The sequence below is a fragment of the Melozone crissalis genome, unplaced genomic scaffold, assembly GCF_028551555.1.
Source record: "Melozone crissalis strain CALT ecotype California unplaced genomic scaffold, PUWL_Pcris_2 ptg000027l_1, whole genome shotgun sequence".
NCBI lineage: Eukaryota > Metazoa > Chordata > Aves > Passeriformes > Passerellidae > Melozone > Melozone crissalis.
Genome location: NW_026535805.1, coordinates 3,060,223 through 3,081,094, shown reverse-complemented (window position 1 = coordinate 3,081,094; position 20,872 = coordinate 3,060,223). Strand labels below are relative to the sequence as shown.

General features: G+C 39.2%; 1 protein-coding gene across 13 annotated transcripts in view; it reads right to left on the bottom strand.

The window, feature by feature from the left end:
* The window catches only part of ESRRG (estrogen related receptor gamma), a 368,263-nt gene that overhangs the window by 155,745 nt on the left and 191,646 nt on the right, over nt 1-20,872 (bottom strand). The window lies entirely within an intron of this gene.

The following is a 20,872-nucleotide window of genomic DNA, read 5'->3' as shown; positions in this document are numbered from 1 at the left end:
CCTTCCCTTGCCGCCCGGCCCCAACTTCGGCAGGTACCTTGGCAGGCTCCCGGTTAAGGACTGCGCGCAAAGGTAGAGGATGAAGTTTGCGCCGCCGCCGCTGCCGGCCGTGGCGTTTGGCTGTGGCGGCAGCCGCGCTCGGCTCCCGGCGCGCTCTCCCGAACGCCGCTTCCCTAACCTTTGGAACTGCTCGGCACCGGGGAAAAACAAATAATTATAACGCCAAGCGCGGCCTGCCGAAGCCTCTGGGTAACTCAACTTTTCATTGTCGTGCGAGTTGCTTTTGGGGGGAAAGGGGAGGGGGAACGGGCTGGAATTTGACTATGAATATGTGATATTATACATAAAAACATAAAAATTACACAACTATCTAATATAGAGATATATAATTTCCTATTTAAAATTCAAAGTTTCCTTTTCTACCTAGTTGAAAGAAATTCCTTACGAAACGAGCACAAATCCAGTCCTTAGCATTATGGGTGCAGCTGGGAGCGAATACAGGTACGCGTGTTCCTATACAACACGGGGGCGTGTGTCTATTTAAATATAAATATATAAAGCATATGGCCCTCTACGAGTATTTGTATGTTTAGATGTGTATATTTAGAAATGAGAAAGAAAAGATCCCGAACTGATCAATTTCCTCTGTTAGTGTGCAGGGATTAGAGTGGACCAACTCAGCCTGCCTCATTTTAATGAGATAAGGGCTGCACTGGAGCAGCTCTGCAGTGGTAAATCTGGGAGGGTGCCTAGACCTCTACAGTGTTTGGGGCTTTGGGTTTTCTGTAAAGTAAGTTTGGCTGAACTAAAAGGGCAATAAACACATATCCCTGTAGGCATGCCTGCATAAACATCACCAAGCCAGGTTCCAGCAAAGCACTGCTTACAGCCAGCTCAGAGTTGTTCTCCGGCGTATGAAAGATTCCTGATTAAACTTGTTCCAGCACAAAGAATGTACTCAGGTTTAGGGACATTAGAGACACTGTTTGCCCTGAAACACATGCACATATCCTGTTTTGAAAGTATCAGTAATGAATATGGGATAAATCTTTTTTTCTCAAAAGCTCCCACCTTTACTTAACATTCCAATTAAGGCACCATACGTATTTTCCAGGTTCAAAGCGTTTCTGTCCCCACCAGTGAAAACAGATGCAGGCTGTTTCTGTCCAGAAAAAAGCCAAACCGACACTGGAAAGACAATAATTTCTTAGAATGCAGCTTAACTCTTACAAAATCTTTTGTGACTGGAGTCCTAACATGATGCAAATGGCAGTGTTTTAGATCAAAACAAATCACTGTGAACCCTCAGAATGCAGTAATACTATTCACAGAAATGCCCTCTCCAGATGTGTCTCACAGCATTTTACAAAAAAATATACAGCAACAAAACCAAATCCCAACATATATAGGTTCAACAGACACGCTTGTGTATGCTTACAGCTAAGAGATTCCAGCATTCTGTATTTCACCTTATGTGAAAACTGGGCCTGCTTCCTACAAACCTGGTATAAATACCTGCAATTTTAGGAATCAGAACTCAGACAGCAAAACTACAGCTCAAACTACTGTACAAAAGCAGGTAGTAAAAGCTTAATTACCAGTAGCATTATGCTGTCTATATTGTTAAATGTGAACTCTGTAATTAAGATGTAAATTTACTTGTGAGCAGTGAATTAAAAAGCTCTGAAATGTAGAGTAAAATTTAAGTACTCTGTAGAAACATCAGGGACAAAAAAATCAGTTTTACCAAATTTTAAAACAGGAGGCATTAAATCATGTTACTCTGTTAGAACATCCTCTTTAAGTAACAATTTGATAAATGTAGATTTTGGAATCAAATCAGAACTGGAATAGGATGTCTTTATGTATAGTTATCTGTATGACAATATAAACTCAAAATGCAGTTCCTACAAACTGATTTACATGTGCACATGGGCAAAACACAAATACAAATATATTGTTTGTACTGAGTATCTCTGTGTATAGATTAATAAGTATATAAGACTATGTCTGTTTATAGATTTATACCCTAAATGTCTATTTTTCAGTATTTTTAATTCCAAAATGCTTTTAAATCCTTGCATGTATATGTCTTTTTCTTTTATAAATATCAGCCATAAATTATTCCCTGTACATGTGTGATTTGATATGGTCACTTTTCTGTATTACATTTGTTGGAATACGCCCTCCTGAACATCTGACAGCTAATCCATTGTGAAACTTACCGAAGCACAGGTTAGCTTCATTCCTACTTTTGTTCATTATGTCCTTAGATTTTATATTCAGAGGCTGAAGCACGATGGTCTCTCCTTCTGTCATGGTCTGTCTTCCTGTAAGCCCTCGTTTTCACATTCCCATAATTTCAAATACCTTGCTGTCCCTCACCCTCCTCTGCACCCCCAAATAATGCATTTTTCCTCTGCCCCTGTGAGCCATCACCAGTTTTCTATCGAGCATCTTTCATCCAAGCAAGCAGCTCTCTGCCCTGCTAGTGCTGCCTCTTGGAGAACCAGAAATACTGTGCTGCACTTTGCATGTTGATAAACAAAGCAGTTGGCTTCTTCCCTCAGGGACTGAAAGTGTCACCTCCACCAGACTGGGGCCTGGAATTCCAGCTACATTCTTGAACTTGGGTTTCACAGTTACAGATCAGTTTGGGGAGAGTGGAAAAAAATATAAGAAAGATTACTGCAGCAAATAAACTGAGGCTAACTGTAGCTTCATTTTAAGCCCTTCTGTAGAAATAAATAAAAGCAGTAGCCAGAAGTAGTGGGGGGGGGGGGGGGGGGAAGAAGGCAATCCAGGTAGCAGTTTACTGAATTTTATCAGGAAATACACAATAAGAACAACTTATCAAAATGTACAGTGCAAAATCTTACCACAAGGAGTCTATACAAAACAGTGCTAATGGAATCAAGAGAGGGGAAAGAAAAAATTGTCAGGAGTGCCTGTTCCAGTCAAGGGGCATTGCTGAGCAGCACCTACATTTCCATGTCTCTCTGTGAATCTAATTTTTCCTGTGTGCCAAACAGTACATCTTTATGCAACTTCACATCTAAATACTACAGACATTTCAAGGCATCAGAAGAGCCATATTCTTAAAGCACACCCACCTCAAGGCAGCTGAAGTGAGGTTCAGTGGCACTTCACAGAAACCTCACAGTGCTCTGTGTCAAATGTGTATTTACCAAAAGGAGAAACAAGCTCAAGCCAGCAGGGAAGCTGCAAGAATAGGAAAGTCTGGTAGCTGCTGAGGATTTATTTGGGAATAAGCATACTTTAGATAAAGATTTGCAATACACCATGGAGGCTTATTCAATGTCCAGCTGGAAAATACCATATTGTTAAGAGTTTGAAATAAATACTGAAGTGTCATCACATATGTGATCTTCTCTTTATTCACAACCACTCCTTAAAGAAACACAACTCAGATGTGATCTCACTCAGTGCTACAGTGACATTAACATTAGTACTGCCACTGACAGCTCCTCTTTTGTGCTTCTCACTGGAAGGCACTTGGTGCACCCCTGGATATGCTGCTAATGAATTAAAAAAGCTAACACCTCAAAAGTTCCAAATTCTGCTCACCTGTTTGTACATAGTTGGACAAATGCTATCAAGTTATTACTTGAAAGCCATCTGCCTCTTCAGTCTGTATTTAGCATTAATTACTCTTTGTTTTGATCTTAGGGGGAAAAGCTCACACAACACAATCTCTGATGCTCCTTAGAACTTTTCCACAGTGTGTTCACAAATACATGGAGCAAGGCTTTTAGCTTTAGCTGCTACATTCAGTCCCAGCACATAAAAAATGTCTCTGTGAAATAACAGCAATTGCCTTACCATGTTACTGAACTACATTCAATTTATCTGGTCTCAAATAAATACTCCATATTTTCTCCTTGTTTTATTTTCAAGGGCATGGGTATTTAAATGACTGCTTTTACTGGTACAGAATAGAATCTGTTCACACTGCTATAAATAAATATTCTCTTGACGAAACACCTTTTCCAAAGCCTCTGACAAAATGAAAGAAAGGAAAAAAAGAAAAAAAAAAAAGAAAAAAAAACACCATAAGAAGGAAGCCGCATGCACATTGCCTGTCACCCACCAAAAAAGGTCTCCTCCCTAAAGATAATTCAGGCACACACTTCAATATGGATATCTCACTATTACCCCAAGCTCTTTTTTTAGTGGAAGTTTCTTCAGAGAAACTGAAGTACATTACTGTCTCAGACAGCCAAGGATAAGATGACTGAGGGAATTCAGTTGCTCTGTTTAATTAATACAGGATTATTTCACTTTCATTTTGTGAAGCTAATAATATGACTGGTGGAATGTCAGTAAAAATTAAATCATAAACTAGTGCAGTACCGAAGGGAAAACTTACTTTAGTTATGGAGTATTCCCAGCAGAAATCTTGAAAATCTTATACATATTTACACTGATAAAATACCACATGTACTTCATGGGATACTGCAAGCTTTCTACAATCCTTGTGGCATGTTTTTACAGAGCAAGAGTTAACATTTTGAGATTATACATTAATAAATGAGTTGCAGTTGTATTGTTTCTTGAATGTTAAGCACCACATACTAAACGCAGGAACACGTTCAAGGTCAATGCCCTATTTTAGACCTTTTCAGCAGCTGTGATATTATGATAATCATACTTAAAATATTCCTATAGAAAGAGTAAATTAGCCCCTTTCACTAGAAGGATTACTACGATAAACAACAAATCTGAAAGAGAACAAATTCAGATCTCTCTTTTTGTTTGTTGTTTTCTGTTTTGTTTTGGTTCCCCCCCCCCCAGCAATGCAATAAATGGCTGTCTTTTACTGTGATGGCTTTTCTATCCCGGAATTTAAAAAAGAAAAAGGCAAACCTAAAAACCCAACAATTCATTCTGCACTTATATTACCTTTTGGTGGTGTGGTTTTTGGTTCTTTTTTTTTTGGAGGCCTCACCTATGTAAAGTGCCTTCTTTAAAATGTATTTATGCTTTCTATTAGAATCAAAACATACCGGTTGACATCCCATTCTATCACCTATACTGCAGTGAAATGTAATATCCCACTAAACCAGAAGGGAAAGAAGAAAACTTAGCATCAGCAGCTATTCCTAAGCAAGATTAGGGGTTTAGCTCCATCTAATTGAGGGATGAGACAGGTCCCTCAATGGGTCTCTCCCCACTCCCCCACCTGCCCTCCTACCTGGCTGCAAGCTCAAAACGCTAAAAATAGTAGAAGAAGACGGAGCGTAAATATTTCCCCAGTGAAAACACCAATAATCTTCACCGTGAGCTGACATGAATTGCTTGTTACACTGCCCTAGGATATCATGGCTCGGAGCGAGCGCGCAGACATGCACAGAGCCACCAACCACCCTCAAAGCTTTTGTGCCGTCTATTTGTGCATGTCCATGTCGCAGAGGCTCCTACGACATCTGACGTGGGGCCGGGACACCTGCGGTCCAGAGCGCTCCCTCCAGCCTGCCTGCCCACCCCGGCACCCCCGGCCCCTCTTCCATCACTCCTCTGCCTCCTGCTCCCCCTCCGCTCCCTTCGCTCTGGCATTTTTATTATTAATGTTATTGCTATTATTACTGTCCAAGCATAAGCTGATCCACAGGGGAGCCTGTGTAATTTAACCCCTCAAGCACTAAATTCCTTCACATGTGCCAAAGACACAGGTTTGTTGTTGCCTCCAGCAATATCCCAGGAAGACGAGTGATGGCGGTGTCATATCATCACACAGCGACTTAATCTATTGCGACACCCAGGGAACGGGTAACTGAAGAGATTTACAGAACATGCTCTCTGCCTGAATACAAAATGTTATCCCCTTTACCAACAAACTCAAGTCACGAGAAACAAAGTGAAACAAATTTTGCCCTCTTATGGCTCATTGTTTCCATGACTGCTTTATCCAATCCTACCTTCCCATTACTTGTCCCACTGTACATCTTCTAGCTATACAACACTTTTTTTCAACATTTTTGTTCTCCATCCTTTGTTCTTCACGTGTTCTCTGATTAACAAACAGCTAGATCATGTTGAACTGCCAAGTAACATAAGCCTTGGAAATCTTTTATCCATACACTAGACGACTGGAACTATCACTTACATCAGGGTTATCTCTACATGCTGTCTTTATGTTCTCTGACATCTAATGCATGCTTTTTAAAACAATGGATTAAAAGGGTTGCACTTTTTAAAGGTGCAAGGAATGCTAATTTAAGCACACATTAGCTACAATAAACACCAACCTCAGGAAAGCATCTATTTTAAGTACTGAAAATCACAAACCCCCAGCCTGTTTGTCAAGTAGGGACTTTAGACATGGTTGTCCTGTTATCCATAACTGTTAAGGAACAATTCAATATAATAAAGCAGCCTGTAACTGTTCTCTCCAAGATCGAGGTGAGATTCTCTCTCTTCTAACATTTCACTGACCTAGGAAGCAAGAATTTGGCACAGAATTAACACTGAAGACAAATGAGACTAGTGAAACGTCCTCAGCTCAGGATAACCTGATTGTGCTGGCGAAAAGAGCTTTCACCATGGGAAATTAACAGCTCTGAAACCAGTGGTAACAAAGGCTGAGTTCAGATGCTCAAGAGTAAACAAATCCTTGCTCCCATAAAGTAATAGCTACCCTTGTCTCTAGACACCCAGATCTAAAATAGGTAGAGGCTTCCATGAAGGCCACTGAACCCTGTCCTTTCCCTGTAGTAACAGAACACTGATTTTTGTTTCAGTATACATGCCTTTTTTAAAGCCTGTATCAGCTGAATGACTGAGCATTCAAAAATGTACACTTTGTTTAGAGGCATATTTAGACTCCAAGTTAGATTATTTCTTGAACACTTACTTGTGGGCACAGGAAGACATTAAGAACTCCTTGTACTTCTCCCCTCCATTAAGATGAAGAGACTTAAGAGATGGGTTATCATGGATATACAGCTTCCAGATGGTAACTGTGTGGTTCCAGGAGTTGAAAGAAAAGTGGAATTCACCACCAATTGCTTTTTTCCCAGGCCCTTCAGCTCCAGCCCCCTGAAAGCCCAAGGCCTGATGTGGCAGGGTGCACTGAGATGCTGCTGACCACTGCTGTATTCCTTTCCCCTTAGGGGTGGGTGGGAGGTTTAGAAAGCCCACCAAGAAGATGGCAGTGCACACCAACACAAGTGCAGCATCCTGCTATCTCCAGTAGACTTGTACACTAACATTTAAGGAAGCACTAATGTCATTAATACAATACTGAAGAGCCACACTTTTAACAAAAATACCTGTGTTACATTACATTAATACAATGAAAACCTTTTTTTCTGGCTCTATTAGTATGTATGTTCAAATGACAGCATATAATCATAATGACATCCTTCTGCAGCTGAAGCCGCCTATTATCAACTCTGTTTCTGTCCTATAGCAGCTTCATTCTATTGACCAGACAGTTAGCCCTGTTCAATTATTCAATCTCAAATCAATAGATTTTAGCTCCACATATAATAGTTAAGGTGTAAACACTATGCACGTGCTCTTTCAGCTTTATTAATTTACTTGCAAATTTGAATTTATAGCTTATTTTTAAAGAAACATGCAAACTTCCATTTTCATATTAGGCTGTTTATTCCTCCCACCAGCTCTGCCCCTGTTTCAGGTGTTACATTTCCAGAAATCAAGTTTAACTTGCCTATGACATAAATGTCTTTCTTCCACAGATAAAAAAAGGAAAAGTAAGAATGATAATCATTTAATTCTGATTATGCTGAATAAAGCAATAAAATAGCAGTATGACTTTTAAGCAGATCCAGTCAATATTTCGTTGCTAAAGCAGTCACTCAAGGTGTGAATGGATCCAGAAAATACAGCCTTTAGACTTGCTGCACTTCTGACACTTGTATCACAAACAATTTGGTTCAATTACTGCAGGTATATGTCTGTGTGTGTGCCTATACCTACACAAACCACATGGAAATGTATTATATTATAGGCTCCTGGTTACCTATGCATCTTCACACACAAAAAAGAGGTGGCAAGAAAGTAAGCTGAACCAACACATGCATACAGAAGTGAGTGTCTCCATCTTTCATTCTAGTTAAAAACCACTCTATTAATTTTGTCCCTCCAAGCTTACAGAGCTTCTAGTTGACAGTCTGATTTTACATTCTTTTCTCAAACAAATGCATGTTGACTCGAGCAGCACACACCCCCCACTCAATACTTTGGCACTGCAGAACAGATTCCCGATTACCTGCAATGCCTTAACAAAGTATAACACATTCCTGGTTACCTAATTCCTGAAAGTACATCCATTTTTGTGCATCTAGAGAACAGATCTAACACTAGTGCCATAATGCAGTATCTTTACTGACCAGATAACCCAGAATAATGTGGTTACAATTTATCTGAGCCTGAGTTCAAACAACACCACCCAATGAAATACTGATATCCTGGGGAACACCCTTGCTGTTACCTGCCTTGAACCCTTCCAGGACTATGTCCAAAGCAGCTGCAGTTTATAAGCTGGAGGATAATGCCAGGGAGCTGTTACAGCAAGAAAATCTAAAGCAATTTCTGCATACAACCATTACAATATGACTGTTAAGAGACAGATAAGAATTTCTCTATTATTGTCAAGGAAACAATAGGCTTAAAAATGTGGAAAGGCTTTAAAACATAAAATATCAAAAGGAAAAGTTGCAACTCAGTCTTCCTACTGACCCGTTTACTCCAACTTCAGATTATCTGCCCCCAAGGTATTAGCATAAACTTCTCCAGTGCTATTAAAGGCCGTATCTGCATTCTTTTGCACTGTTTGCATTTAGTACACATATTTTCAGAATGCTAACAGTCTTTTATTCAATAATGAATTTGGCAGAAAAACAAGAATAGGCTCTCTTTTAGTGTTATTTTTCTAAATAAATTCTCTAAATCTGATTGAGTTAGATCCTTGAATCATGCTTCGGAAGATGCAACTTGGAGTTTTTGAATAAAGTGAAGCACTTAAGCAAATCAGACTTTTATTCTTCATCCACTGAGAAGGCTCAGATTTAAGATGAAAGAGCTGGGCTGCCTTTCTCTCTCCTTATCCTGCAAGGTCCCTTCATTCTCCCTGTTTTCCCAGTAGATTTACTTGTGAATCTGGTGACAGCCACATTTGAAGTCCTGAGGTCTGACTCCTGACCTCCGTTATGTTAGCCCTTCCCTGCAGAAGAACTACCCCTTGGATCACTGACTTGCTATTATTCTATGGTTAATAGACCTGAGCTGTGCAATATTTTTTTATCTGGCTACAGTCCTATCTCTAAATTCTCTATTTTGAATGAATACCGATTTTGTGACATGAAGTCTGCTATATAATGAAATGCAAACAATGAAAAGGCTAAATCAGTTTACAAAAAATCTATTTGTCAAACAGTGTGGAGATGCTCCCAATTTAGTCTGGGCAGTGCATGCAGTTCTTGATAAGGGAGTTAAAACCGAGCCGTTCCACTGCATAAAAATAAAAGCATCTGCAAGGGAGAGGCATTTTCTTTAGGAGACTCTTCCCTAGAACCTATAGGTAATTATTAAAAAAAAAAAAAAAAAAGGAAAATAAAGGAAAAAAAAAAAAGAAAAAGAAAAAGAAAAAAAAAACCTGCTCCCCCCATACCCCTCGGATTCTGCAGGAATTTTCCAACAGCCAGGAGCACTGTTAGAGGAGTAACAGCAAACGCCTCCCCAGCGCAGTCCCCTTATGTCACATTTGCATTTCTATTCAGCTACATTGCCTGACAATGAAGCAAATGGGCCTGGCCTTATCTGTACAATTCCGGACAACAGAGATTTTCTGAGCCATACAAAGGAACGAGCTTAACATTCAGCACTCAGCACCTCCTGGCGCCCCCCCCGTCCCCCGGCCCTGGGGGGATGGCGGTCACACCAACACCTGGCCACGCCACGGCCTGCGACACCCTCGCACGGCATCCCAAAAGGAGCCGGCCCGGAGAATGACAATAAATTACAAGGAAAAGCCATCGAGACTTTGAAGGAGCTCGCCAGCCTCAAGGAAGAAAACAGCCCGAACCCTCTGGATTTTCAGGCTTTGTTTGGAGCGCAAAGGAGTGTCCCTGGAATGTAAAAGTAGATAATATCTAGTCAACCATTTGTGACTCCCGCCGTCCCTTTTAGGCTGGTATTTAATACAGCAGATGAAACCTATAGAGCCTTTTATCAGGGAAATTTCATCTCACCCCAGTTTTCATTAGAAAACCTTTAGCAGCTAGGCTGGCTATTTCATTGCCATTTCATTGCACTACGAGGAAATTTCCAGCTAATTCCTTCAAAATTAATATCGTCTGATCTAAAAGTTAGAAATGACACGAAAAAACCCGCACAAGCTGAAACCTCCAGATCAAACTTGTGTTATGACAGGACTTAAGCCAGCTATAATACAGGCTAGGGCTTTAAACAGCAAGGAAAAAAAATTACAGTGACACGGTTCTGTAGACACTTTGGCTTTAGTCTGGCTTTACATTTTATATGTATATATATATATATACATACATGCACTTACACATTGTATCTGCCTTCTTGTCCCTCTCTTGCTCTCAAATACTCAGGGTAGGTAACAAAAACGGCCTCAATCTCAAGTACAAGAAACTTCATAGTGAAGGGGGTTATCCACATGTTAATTTGTATACACAGAAGTAATCCGGGGTAGCAAGCAAGGAAAGCGAGTCGGTAGACCGTCCCTCTTTTTGTCCCAAATAGTATATCCTAAAGCAGATTATGCTTTTACATAGCACACAGAATTTTAAACTGCTGCCTTATACTTTAATTGTCCTGAACTTCCAAAGTTTATTCTTTGCTGTTGAACAAATGCTGAATTTCTCCCTAGAGGTGGTTGCAATGAGTAGTGATTCTCTATCTTTTTTTCTCACTCACACAATTTTGAAGATTTACAGGCATGAATATCATCACGTTAACACAAAATGATATTACTATTGCCAAAAAACAAGGCAGTTAAGCACAGAGACAGTGGGGAAGGCAGAGCACTTACTTGGATTCAAAGGAAACCCAAAGATCCTTAAAGCAGCCCATTGTTTTAAATTTTACTAATACTGATGCACCAAAAGCTTCTGTGCTTGTTGCCTTTGCATGAGTTGGAGCAAGAGGCTGGAGTGCTGCATTCTGCCTCTTCAAATGCTCATAAGGGAACAGCCAACTTTTATTGTCCTTAGCACCAAGAATGGCTTTATTGCCGAGAAGGCACGAAGCTGGCATTGTCCTGGAATCGCACATCCTAGAGCACTGCAGATCCCTCAAACTCTGTCAAGGTGACAGATCACCTTTACCTTCAACTGCACAGGCACACGAGCAAACTTCACACAAGGCATGGGAATAGGGTGCAGTGCAGAGCAGTTCTTACACTTGCTGTGATCAAAACAAAACATAGGACAGAATTAAATAACTGCTACTAATATGTCAGTATTTTAAAACGTCTTTCTAGACTGTGGTGTCAGAGATACTATGAGCTATCACACACTACTACATTGTTGGAACTACTTGTTTTTGTCAATTTATTAAAACGACAATTAGTACAGGTGGGAGCAAGAGCTGGTAGCTGACTAAAGAAAAGAAACTAAGTGAAACATTTTTTCACAGATTGGTCCAAAATTTATTTTAATCTCAAATAAGATGATCTAAAAGGCTGTAACTATCCAAATGAAAATAAGCCTTCTACCCCTTCATTAACATGCAAGGACAGAAGTTGGAGCATTTACCTTGCTGAATGCATACACAGTTTATGCCTGTGTGTTGCATCTTGAAGATACCTGTCAGGATGGTTTCTACAAGCCTGTCCCTTCTGGAGTAGACTAAGCAACACAGCTGACCCAGAAGGATTAGATGAGAAATTCAACTAATTAATGAGCCCTGCAGGCAAAACATCATTTCTTCTGCTCTTTGGGGCTTTTACAAGGTCAGCTGGTTTGTTGGGGTTTTTTTCCCAGCATCAGGTCAGACTCACTCATCTGTCAATTTACACAAGATTTGTAAGACAATAGTGGCCACTATCACGCCAAACGACATCTTCTCTAATCCCTACAGTAAGGGAAAAACTGTTTGGCCAATTCAGCTTTATGAAAATATGCTTCTCTAATGTTGCTTTTCTCTTCCAGGGGCAATAGTTTAGAATTACAAACACAATACTTCCCATTTACAAAAATATTCTGGATCACAAGTTCAAATATTCTGGAACACAGCTCAACTGCCCCCTCCTGCTCTCTGTCTTTCTGATGATTGCTTTTCTGAGCGTCACATGGCACAGTTTTCTTCCATCTGCCAGGGAAGTTTCCCAAAAAGTATACCAAGTTCAAGAAATGAGGAATCTGAATAGGAAAATCGTTCAGATAGAATTCAGAAAAATGATCAGCTCACCTCATCTGTTTCTCTAGCAGTATGTGCACTGTTACCATCCAATGGCCTCTTTGGTAATAAACTTGTCCCACCTCCCATCTGCTCTTCTTGCTGGCCTCCTGCCACTTCAGCCTCAGTCCTTTCCTGTCTTCAAGATGTCATTCAACTTCACTTGCTCCCCTACCCATTTGTTTCTCTTTCCAAGTGAGATCAAGCATACATCTTTCTATGTCTCTCACTCCAGCCTTTAACTTCTGCTCCATCTTTTTAGTAAGTGTCTATATTTCTGCTCCATTTATCATAGTTGGCAGTATGCACTATGCAGGTGTCAAGGAAACCAAGAGAGAGTTCACTATTCATGATGCTGCCTTTTCAGCCTTCTTGTGGCTTGCCATTGAATGTCAGCTCCTTAACACTGAGCTGTATGTTGAGAAGAATATGTATCAGTTAAAGACAAATTACTTGAAGCCAATACAAAAGCACATGAAGAAACAAAGCTGCTTTAGACATTTTCAGCCTGATCTCTTTAAGATTTTTATTTGCTTATTACTTGATTTTTATGTCATTTCTACAATATTTTTTTCCTTATTGGCTAAAAATAAACGTAAAAGATTGAATGGGTCCAGACATAACATGTGGGCAGACCTCTGTAAATGTGAATACTTTACTTAATAATGTCATATAATAATGCTTGACTTCAGTAAATGCTTTCTTTTCAAGTCAATACAGACTTGTGTTTCACTAAATGTAATCCAGCTCAGGAAAAGAGACATCTTGGGCCCAGCAGAATAGAAGTCAGAGGTAAATGAGAAATACCTAGCTGGCTTTCTGCAAAGACTGAGAGCAAAACTCCACCCTCCTCCTCTGCTGCCTTGAGCAGGAAGAGGCACAGCCTTGCCCCAAGAGGATGGGTTCACCTGCTACCAGCCAAGAACCACTGCTTTTAAGGACAACACTCAATTCCACAAACATGCAAACATCATAAGAATCTAACTTAGCAAGGAGAGAGTTAATTTGATGAGAAATCACAATTTTACATATGACAATGGTTTTCAGGTAAGACAGTTCTTCAGACAAATGCAGCTGAGAGATGTCATGAAACAAAGGTGAAGAATTAACCATTGAGATAACTCATATGTGATGTAGCTTGAATTATTTTGCATAAAGTGCAGTACAAAAGTTTCCATATAAGGATTTTTTAAAGCAAGATACACTGTACATCATGACTACAGTCCAATTTAAACTCTTTAAACTCTATTTCTTCTACAATGGAAACACACACATCCAACATGAGCACAATTCACTCCTTTCTATTCTGTGTGACAAAGAACAGAGGACAGACACTCCTCATAATCATTTATTTCCAAACACTTCTGTCCAGGCCACCTTCCTGGTTTTACCCATCATTAATATGACAAGAACAATAAAAGCAGAATTTTTCTTACAGTAAAACAGACAAAATGTCCAGTTTGTGGCCCAGCTAAGCATCTTCTAATGCAAAGCTTATAATTTCCATCCTTACTGATACTTCATGCGTTCTTTAAAACAAGTCTGCAAAATGGTTCTGTGACTGGCAGAGCCACATCTGACAACTTCTGACATCATCTTTCACATAATTTCTGTGAAAGTGACAAGAGGTATTGATGTAAATACAGATATAAAACTAAAACTAAGGGCCTAACACAAAAATTGAGTATAATGCCTTGCAAAATTTCTCAGGGAGCTAAAGATTCATATTTCTTCAATACTGTAAATATTAAATTTCAAACTGAAATTCAAATTTGAACATTTGCCAACTCATTTGCTGGATTTTCCCTCCTTTGCTAGAAGGCAGTAAAACATATTCTAGTTCACTGATCAACTATGTCCCTTTATATTCAGAGACCAGTACACAATGTCCTTACTTAAAGAAAATGGTAAAACAACAAATTGCTTTAAGTACTGCAACCAATTTCCTGTCACTGTTACACCACCTGAGAAAAAATCCACACCTCCAGAAGAAGGTCAGCAGGAATGGGTCAAGGTCATGGCTGAAAAGGCACTGAAAGTGCAGGACAGCTGCACACTGGGAAGGGGTAGCACAACTCTGTGGGCAACACACGTGGCACATTACGAGTAATGGCAGATTACAATGATATAATGAAGGGATGCCTCTCGTACCCTGACAGACAAGGACAGCATAAGACAAGAACCCATCCAATTATCTCCACTCTTATTTTATTCCTCATCCTTCAGTCAACTATCTCAAGCATGGGAAGCACCCTCTTAAATCAATCCTACGTTCACTGCATTTATCCCTTTACGGGTACGCTCATTTTATTCTGGTCCACTCGGAGCCTGGCACGACTGAGAAGAACAAATTAATGTGAGCATGAAAGTCTAGCAGGCTCTGTCTGTAAGGAGTGACCATGTATTTTTTCTTGTCACATTCCCTCCCCTGTACCCAAGTGCCACAAACCAGCCTCTGTGCCAGCAAAGCTATTTAGTACCCCGTGCCATCATGTGCGGTGGGGCAAATCCACACCCTATTGACCACCACTCCATAGCTGTTTGCCTTGTCTCTCTGGTTCGACAAGTCTGTGCTGATGGCACCTGTTAAAGCTGCTTCAACTAAGCTGTTCTGCATTTGTCTGGCTGGATTTGGACTTCCCGGATCCCTGACTGAATACAAAGTGATTTGAAAAAACGGTGTTTGGCAACAAGCACAGTGGGGAGTACACTGCGTGTTGGTATACAAGAGCACAATGTGTTCTTCATAGCATCACTGAGGGAGCATGCTGCTCGAATCTCTCTGCTGTCGAGATCAAAATGGTCTCCTTTGTTGTCAGCTGTTTAATAGCAGCTGTTTAATGTAATTCCAAATGATCTGCTTGAATGAAGTTGTCATTCTTGCAGTTCACTTTAATGTACTAAAAAAAAAAAACCAAGAAAACAAATCACAGCTTGGCCATATTATTTTTCTATTGTTCTTATGAAAAGTTGCACTCTCATGTTTCTGCTAGCCTATAAAAATAATAAAAGTCCAATTTCTTGAAATAAAACATAATTTTGAGGGAAAAATAGGTAATATTTATTTCAAAACACTTTCAGACACTCAAGAATAGCTTGATTAAAAATACCTTTGCTGCTAAAAAAATACACACACGAATAAGTGAGTTTGTGAGCAAATCTATTTCTATAGGTACTTCAAGATATTTTCCCCTAGTAGGGGTTATAATTTATTTTATTGCATTTCATAAAGCAGAAAAAGTTGTAGCAGAATGTTGACAGAGTGAAAAAAATAAATGCACTCTTCTTGATGAAGCAGTTTATCTGAAGAAAGTATGCCTTAGCATCAAGGAAGCACGCCTTTATATTGTGCGTGGGTTTTGTTAAAATCTGTTTGATTCCAAGAACGATAATAAGGATCATAATCTGTAAAAATATTTGCAGTTCTGTGATGAACAATAGAGGGCACTAATGTTTCTAATCTGGCAAACGCATCACGCGCCAGACAGACAAAATAGCCGTGGTACTTGTGGCACACAAACCACATCGTCTATGCTAAATACGTAGATAGTAGAGAGAGGATTTCTGTCTCTCAGAAAACTTCTTTTTGTCCTTTAAACTTCCTATTTTTTTTTTTTTTTTTTTTTGCCTGCAGAAAGTAGGATGTGATAATAACGCGCTAATACTTGCAGCCTTTCAAAGCGTTATTTTCTTTTGTTCATTGAACAAAGCAGACACAACTTTTCCTGGTATAAATCCTTCTCCTGTGTACCTTCTCACCACATTCTCCTCTGTTTACCTGTAGCTGCGTACAACAGTTCAAGGGAAAGCAATTCCACTGATAAGTGCAGAAGCTGAAGGATGCTTTGTGTGTGTTACCTGCATTCCCAGCAATCTAATGCAGAAATATTGGCTACTGGCATCAGTAACTGGGAGATCCTGGGGCACCACCTGAAAGCTCTGGGTTAGAGGGGCTTATCAGGCTATCTTACACCACTGAAGTATTTTAAGCAGTTTCACTTAGCTCTGGAAAGATGCAGCTGCTGAAAGTGGTACTTTCAATAAAAGATGCAGAGCAAGTATATTAGAATGGTTCTGCACCTTAAACTACCTTTTCTCTACAAGCACTAAGAACACACATTTAGAAAATAATGCAGCCTTTTCCTTCAGAATAAATCTCAAGAAGATAAAAACTTTGTTAGTAATACTAGTAGATGAACGCCACGTTTTATTAAATGCTTACCAGAGTCTCTCATTGCTATTTAAAGAAAGAGATTTATTCCTCAGCCTTGGAGATTGAAACTTGGGCAAGAGAGACTTAAATACCAACTAACAGATTGTTGCTAATATTGTGAAAAATTGGTAAATGCACTGTGATTTGTTCAGAGTAACTCATATGGAGAAATGTAAGAAATACTAATATTCTGATGCAGTAATTTCAGCACTTATTGTTCATGAAAAATGAAATTAGGTTCACACTGCAGACAGCAAAGTCTTCATGGCTTCATTTCTGACTCCTAAATTTTAGAAGAGGTGATCAGCTTTTCAAAGCTACCAAGATCTCTAGGATATCTTCAGATATTAGCATCTTGTCCAAGTCAAATAAGATACCATTAAGACTGTGTTAATAGCTAGACTCAAAGCTATTAAGACTCTAGCTACTGAAAGCTAGACTCAAGTTACTTTCACCACAAAGGCAAGACATCCACAATTGGGGAAAATAACTCAAATTTCTGTCCCAAGACAGACTGAAATATAATGAGTTGCCACCTTCCAATCTGGAATGTTTGAAGACTGTTTGGCCACAGATCTGAATAGCCAATGCAAGTACTAGATGTTCTTTATTTGACTATACTGCAAAGGTCAAAAGCCCACACGCTATTCAAGCAACCCTCCTCGGAGTTTTCTGACGTCAAAAGATTATTCCCTAACTTCAAAGGGGTTTGTGTTGTTTGGTTTGTTTGTTTTTTCTTTGTTTTTTCTTTTTAAATATGACCTTAACACAAACATTCTGCCTTTTCTATCTTTATTTTTTGTGCCAATGAAGAGACTGGCCTTTGCATATTTCTCCATTTATTTCAGGCAGTCATAAGAGACATTGCAAACTAAAAGGTAAAATACAAGCCTTGCTATAAGGGATTATCACTCCAATTCAACATTTTATATTAAGTGCTACCATACTGATGACACTCGATTGTATCTTACTGATTGTCTTGAGAGACAAGTAACAGCCAGACACAAAGAGGATCTGTGATGCTGCCCAACACAAAAGAGAACATATTTTGGTGTTGGAGACAGACTAATTCTTGCTTATTTCTATGCTAAAAATATAAACAAGAGACAGAGCTATGGACCCCAAGACATTTTGTATACAACAAAACTACAGTATGCCTAAAGTCATAAAAATACACAGACAGATAATACATATATAGAGTACCTGAAAAAGGATAAATGTTGAAAAGTAGGATAAAGACAAGAACTTTGATGAACTCTATTTTAAGGAACCATTTTGAGCAACTCATTGCCACTTTACCAGAGAAGTTCTATACAAATGTTAAACTCAGACCAAAAAAAAAATTACATAAATATTCAAGTTGTCTATTTTCTATTTTTCTAATATTCACTTGTCTGTTTTCCTTGACCAGCCTTCAGCAGCTCAGCAATGAGCACTACCCCTACCATCACCCTGGATGTCACACTTGGCTGTCTCGCAGTCATTGCTCAGTCTTTACCTAGGGCAGAAACTATCCTGCTCTAGCATTCCTCTTTCCCCTAAGTCATAAGTATTCTTTAAAGGAAAGTCTATTACAAATCTGCTAGATGCCAAAACCATAGATTCAAATATTTTGAAGGACACATGGCGTAACTTGTCTCTGCTACTTGATCCCACTCCTATGTTTTGTCGGAGGCGTTGTCCACTGTACCAAAATACTGATTGTCCTGTCTGCCTTCTCAGTAACAGTATCAGCATTATTTTCCTGTTGTTCTTCACATCAGACAGTAGTGTGTGCACCTCAATACAGGTATGAGAATTTACTGGTTCTTAGTCCACAGGTTTTACTTGATGGATGCTTATGACTACACTGGGCCAAATGTTATTGCTAGGTACATCACCAACTTTGGACTTGAAGGGATTTGCTTCAATAGAGTCACAATGGACCCATACCAGCACAAAACTAATCTAGAGACAGATGAAATATGAAAATACCTTTATCAAACAACAATTACAGAAAGGTAATTTTTATTATTGACGTGCCAGGAACACTAACCAACACGGCTTGAAGATGCATTAGGAAATATCTAAACTGCAGTTATATGCACAACTATTTAGGCACTAGGAGCTTCCAGAAAACATCCGAAGTCCTAGAAAACATTAATATATCACCCACATAATGATTTTACAGAATTTTAAAGTCATCTTTGTGGAATGAATTCATATACCTAACCTAGTACAAAGCCAGAACAAAGGTTTACCTATAAATATTATTGTAGAAAATTCTACAGATGCCATTTCTTGCATTTTCTTAGCAATCACCCTTCAAGTTTTTCTATAACTAATTATTTGATCTCTGTCTTCTTTTTGGGTTTTTTTTTTTTTTAATAAAAGGAACTGTATTAATAGTCAATCTGAAATTTGCAAGAAACTAAATGCAAGATGATGAAAACAAAGCAAACTTGACAAAACTGCTCTAGTCTTAAAACCAGGTGAACACTGAACCTCACTTACACCTTAACAGCATGAGGGGGGGGGTTATTCATTCAGAGATTACTTCTCACCAAGCATTTTTCCTCCAAAAGAGCCAAGAGTGTGGATGCTGGCATGGCAAAGGTGCACTGTGAGTGACACCAGCACCAGTGCTGGCTGCACTCTGTACCAGAGTGTTCTGAATTGGTGCCTTCCAGATTTTATGAGTCCCTAAAGCAATAGGTAGTTTTCAAAACAAGAGGCAAGTTAATCAGCAAATTGCTGAGCATATCCTTGGAGCCAGAAGTATTCTCCTACTTGCCTCCCAGTCCTTCATGTCAACAATGCAGAATTATTATTTTTAAATTAATTATGTACTCCTGATAACTAAGAATAAACACAGAAAAGTCACTCGAGCCTCCAAAATTTACAAATATCTTTCCTTTTAAGCAGGAACCTATTTCCTAATGGGAGGACATGACTTTGAAATGGTTTGTCTTTTTTCCTTTCCATAAGCAATATGCAGAAGTTCAATTATTCATAAGAAGGACTAGCCATGTAAATAAGGACTGGAAGGCTGAGCACTATGTTGCCAAAACACGTCTGAAACACTAAAGGCAGTTTTAGCCCATTCCTTGCTAGGAGGATGGCATCTCAGGAACCCTAGCTGGGGAAGGCAGGGTTCATAAATCTGCATTTACCATGTAGGGAGACCACTTACAGCAGTTTGGAACATACAGAGAGTGTGAAGTTTTACAACAAGAGATTTACAACAGTCAGAGTCAGTAACGCAAAATCATAACCAGAGAGCACCTGTCTATCAAATGATAGTCTGAAAAACAAAGCATAACTCAAAACTCTTGTCCACATGATGCCTTGATTCCTCCAGAAGGCTGAGGTTTGCTGGGCAACTACATTCAGGGGATTCACCAATTCTTGCAATATGTCTTCATAAGGAGCATCTCCTGCTCTTTAAAACAGCAATTCTGCCCGCTTCAATCAGAAAGAGAGAATGATTTGGTATTTTTGTTGGCTGGTTATTTATAAGAGATCTACTCTAGATTAGTCCTGCTTGAGTGGCATCATAAATGGCTCCATTCCCCAGCAGTAGTCTACTTCAGATGGGAACCTGACAACCTCTACTTAGCGTGTCTTTCATGGTACACAATGAAGTGTAAAAACTGCTGTGAAAAAGCCTGTGTTTCAAAACAAACCATCTCGGTAATAAGCATTTAAAACCACTTTTTATTAATATATTTCTTTGTGTACAAAACAAAAGCTTAATGCTACAACAAGCCTTGGACAATGTTTTTGTTTTTTTTTTTCTTCCTCTACATGAAGTACTGCAGCAGCTTTTAGATGGTCCAAAATAAATTATTTGAAATAAATCGTTAAAGCGAGGCTTATGAAAGAGTTGCTTTTTCCCCTCATCACAGCTTAATAACATGAGGTTTTCAACCAAAAAGCTTAATCAAAATCCAAAGTGGAAATCCTAAATTAGTAAATATTGAATTTAACCACTTTTATATCTCAGGTATTAGCAAATACCTTTGGTCTACAGAGATACAGCCCCTTCTAATCCTTATCTGAATTTGCAATTAAGACTTCAGAGCTACAGATATCTGTACACAGCTCTGTACACAGCTCTGCTCTCTTATTTTTAAATGATTGGACCCAAATCAAATCAGTCTTCAAATACATTGGAAAGTAAATGTCTGATGTCTAATTGAACTAATAGATAACGCTCTTTTTAATACTGTTAATGCTTAGTGTGGGCTTCACACTGACAGAAGC